General features: G+C 40.7%; 1 pseudogene; it reads right to left on the reverse strand.

Annotated features, from left to right (window-relative positions):
- Window positions 1-4,344: 4,344 nt before the first annotated feature.
- Window positions 4,345-4,564, reverse strand: LOC145715229 (18S ribosomal RNA; annotated as a pseudogene; the record flags this gene model as incomplete).

Consider the following 4,564-nt stretch of genomic DNA (forward strand, 5'->3'; position numbering starts at 1 on the left):
GAAAATAGTCAGCGGTTTATGAACATAGGTAAAATGGCTGAGTAAGCATTAGACTGTAAATCTAAAGACAGAGGTTCAGTCCTCTTTTTACCAAGTCCTGCAGTGAGTGTCATATTGAATTGCAAATTCAAAGAAGCAGCTTGAGGCTGCCGGGGCTTCTCCCGCCTTTTTTTTCCAGACGGCGGGAGAAGTAGATTGAAGCCAGTTGATTAGGGTATTTAGCTGTTAACTAAAATTTCGTGGGGTTGGGGCCCACCAATCTAGTAAGGGCTTAGCTTAATTAAAGTGTTTGATTTGCAATCAATTGATGTGAGATAGACTCTTGCAGTCCTTAAGGGTTAGTTGGTATGCAGAAGTTAAGTCTGCTAGGGCTTACTTAGAGCTTTGAAGGCTCTTGGTCTAATTTAACCTAAACTTCTAATCTAGGATGGATAGTATTGGTGCGAGTGGTAGCAGTATGGTAGATATTACAATTAAGGGGGGTAAGAAGATTATTTTTTTTGTGCATTCGAATCGTCATTTTATCTTTATGCAGTTGTTTGAGGGAAATATAGTTAGTGTAGTAGCATATGTTAGTCGTATATAGAAGTACAGGTTAAGTAGGGCGGTTATAGCCAGCAGTGTGGGTATTATAATTATTTCGTTTTTAGTTAGTTCTTGAATGATTATCCATTTTGGGATGAAGCCGGAGAGTGGAGGGAGGCCGCCTAGAGATATTATTAGTACTAGGATAAATGAAGTGATTAGAGGTGCTTTATTTCATGTCTGTGATAGGGATGATGTTGTTGTGGTGGAGTTATATATGAATAGTATGAAGGTGGTTAGTGTTATAATAATGTAGATGGTCAGGTTTAAAATTATTATTGTGGGGCTATATATTATGATGGCTGCTATCCAGCCTATGTGGGCAATTGAGGAGTATGCTATGATTTTTCGTAGCTGGGTTTGGTTAAGTCCTCCTCAGCCTCCGACTATAACTGATATAATGGCTATTGTTAAGAGTAGGTTGGGGTTAATGGTGGGTGAGATTTGGTATAGGATTGATAGTGGGGCGATTTTTTGTCATGTGAGTAGGACTAAGCCTGAGGATATGGAGATTCCCTGTGTGACTTCGGGCACTCAGAAGTGGAATGGGGCTAGTCCTAGTTTTATTGCTAGGGCGGTTGTTATTACAGTAGATGCTATGGGGTTGAGATCTTTTGATACAGTTCATTGTCCTGAGTGCAGTAGGTTGATGATGATTCCTATTATTAGGAGTATTGAAGCGGTTGCTTGTGTTAGGAAGTATTTTGTGGCTGCTTCTGTGGTTCGTGGGTTATATTTTTTTATGAGGATGGGAATGATGGCCAATAGGTTTATTTCGAAGCCGATTCAGACCATAAGTCAATGGGATGCTGTTATTACGATTATAGTTCCTGAGATAACGGTTGATATAATGATAATAAGAATAGGGGGTTTGATTAGTATGGGAAGGGTATAAACCAACATTTTCGGGGTATGGGCCCGATAGCTTATTTAGCTGACCTTACTTTAGAATGTGGTGTAGTACTGGTAGCACGAAGATTTTTGGATTCTTAGGATTAGGTTCGATTCCTATAATTCTAGAAATAAGAGGATTTGGACCTCTATGTTTTACTCTATCAAAGTAACTCTTTTGTCAGACATATTTCTTATGTTTGAGGCGGAATGCTTGCTGTGATGATGGGCAGGGAGACGTGTCATATGCATAAGGCTAGGGTAAGGGGTAGAAAGCTTTTTCATAGGAGGTGTATTAATTGGTCGTATCGGAATCGTGGGTAAGATGCTCGGATTCATAGGAAGGTGGTTGTTAGAATCAGGGTTTTTATAGTGAAGTTGGTGGTATATAGTTCTGGTATATAGGGGCTGTGAAATGCTCCGAAGAATAGGATTGTTGTGAGGATATTTATTATGATGATGTTGGCGTATTCTGCTAGAAAAAACAGGGCAAAGGGACCTGCTGCGTATTCTACGTTAAATCCGGAAACGAGTTCTGATTCCCCCTCTGTGAGGTCAAACGGGGCTCGGTTGGTTTCTGCTAGTGTAGAAATGAATCATATTATGGCCAGGGGTCATGCAGGGATAACAAGTCAGATAAATTCTTGAGTGGTAATTAGTGTGGCTAATGTGAAGGATCCGTTTATTAGTAGTACTGATAAGAGGATGATGGCTAGTGTGACTTCATATGAGATTGTTTGGGCTACAGCTCGTAGGGCTCCAATTAGGGCGTATTTTGAGTTTGAGGCCCATCCGGATCATAGAATGGAGTAGACGGCCAGGCTGGATATGGCTAGTATAAATAGTACTCCTAGGTTTATGTTAATGAGTGGGTATGGTATGGGCAGCGGGATTCATATAGTTAGGGCTAGTGTAAGGGCTAGGATGGGTGCTATAATGAATATGAATGTGGAAGATGTGAGGGGTCGGAGGGGCTCTTTAGTGAAGAGTTTCATGGCGTCTGCAATGGGTTGGAGTAGGCCGTATGGTCCTACGACGTTTGGTCCTTTGCGGAGTTGTATGTAACCCAGTACTTTACGTTCAACTAGGGTTAGGAAGGCTACGGCGAGGAGAATAGGGATAGTTAGTGAGAGGATGTTGACTATGAACATGTTGTTAGGGAGAGGAGTTGAACCTCTGATGATAAAAGCTTAAGTTTTATGCAATTGCCGGGCTCTGCCACCCTAACAAACCCGAGCTCTACGGGTGATATGTTTGGATAAACTGTCTAGATTGAGATTATATCATCTATTTGGTTAAAGGCGCTTTAGCAAAGTGGGCCCTATTTCTCTTGTCCTTTCGTACTGGGAGAAATTATTTAATAGATAGAAACCGACCTGGATTACTCCGGTCTGAACTCAGATCACGTAGGACTTTAATCGTTGAACAAACGAACCTTTGATAGCTGCTGCACCATCGGGATGTCCTGATCCAACATCGAGGTCGTAAACCCTATTGTCGATATGGACTCTAAAATAGGATTGCGCTGTTATCCCTAGGGTAACTTGTTCCGTTGATCAAGTTTTTGGATCAATAAGTGATGTAGTACTTTCGACTAGTTAGTCTAGATTTAAATCACTCGGAGGTTGTTTTATTCTCCGAGGTCACCCCAACCTAAATTGTCGGCCCATGGTAGAGGTATGTTATCCCTGTCGGTTGATTATCAAGATCTCTTTGGGTCGGTTAATTAAAGCTCCATAGGGTCTTCTCGTCTTATTGTCATATTCCCGCCTCTTCACGGGAAGGTCAATTTCACGGATTGGAAGTAAGAGACAGTAAAGCCCTCGTGTGGCCATTCATACAAGTCCCTATTTAAGGAACAAATGATTATGCTACCTTTGCACGGTCAGGATACCGCGGCCGTTTAACTGATGTCACTGGGCAGGCAGTGCCTCTAATACTGGAAATGCTAGAGGTGATGTTTTTGGTAAACAGGCGGGGCTTGTGTTTGCCGAGTTCCTTTTACTTCTTTTAATCTTTCCTTGAGTTGCATGCCTGTGTTGGGTTAACAATTAGCTTGATATGTTTGCTTGTAGTTAGGTTGTATTTATCTTGTTGTTAACTATCAGTGGTTATCCGTTCTGATATAAGCTTATGCACGGGAGAAATATTTCTTGTTACTCATATTAGCATTATTGCTTCTATTATTAAATAGATTAGCCCAGTTTTAAATTAGGAGTTGGTTGCGTTTTTTGACATTGAGATGTTCTGATTGTTGAGCTTGAACGCTTTCTTAATTGGTGGCTGCTTTTAGGCCAACTATGGTTTGTGTTTATGCTTACTCTCTAATTAAGGCTGTATCCTAATTCTAAAAAGCTGTACCTTTTTAGACTATATTTTAAACTTACATTGGAATTTCAGGGTTTTGAGGTAAGTTTAAAGTTGAACTAAGATTCTGTTCTGGGCAACCAGCTATCACCAGGCTCGTTAGGCTTTTCACCTCTACCCACAAATCTTCTCACTATTTTGCGACATAGATGAGTTCATCCTGTAATAGATTGTTCATGGGTAGCTCGTCTGGTTTCGGGGGGCCTAGCTGAAGTTCTCTTTGTTAGGTTATTCTAGCTAATTCATTATGCAAAAGGTACAAGGGGTAATCTTTGCTGTATAGTGCTTTTAGTTTTTTCTTTCATCTTTCCCTTGCGGTACTTTCTCTATAGCGCCAAGTTAAATTTCTATCTCCTATACTTTTATGGGGCAACTAAATGTTTTATTTTACTTTCTGATGTTAATTGCGTTTGTAGATGATTGGGCTAGCTTTGGCTCAAGATGGTCAGTTTAATATGAAATCTTCTGGGTGTAAGCCAGATGCTTTGTTTAAGCTACATCTTGTCATCCAAGCACACTTTCCAGTATGCTTACCTTGTTACGACTTGTCTCCTCTTGTGGATGTAATGGTTTGAATAGGTTTCTTCAGGGTTTGACCACTTGAGGAGGGTGACGGGCGGTGTGTGCGTGCTTCATGGCCCAATTCAATTGAGCTCTCTATTCTCAAATTTACTACTAAATCCTCCTTGAATTCTTAATTTCATAAGGATTTTCGTGGATG

This window comes from Panthera onca, unplaced genomic scaffold (genome assembly GCF_046562875.1).
Source record: "Panthera onca isolate mPanOnc1 unplaced genomic scaffold, mPanOnc1 haplotype 2 h2.h2tg000219l_path, whole genome shotgun sequence".
Classification (NCBI taxonomy): Eukaryota; Metazoa; Chordata; class Mammalia; order Carnivora; family Felidae; genus Panthera; species Panthera onca.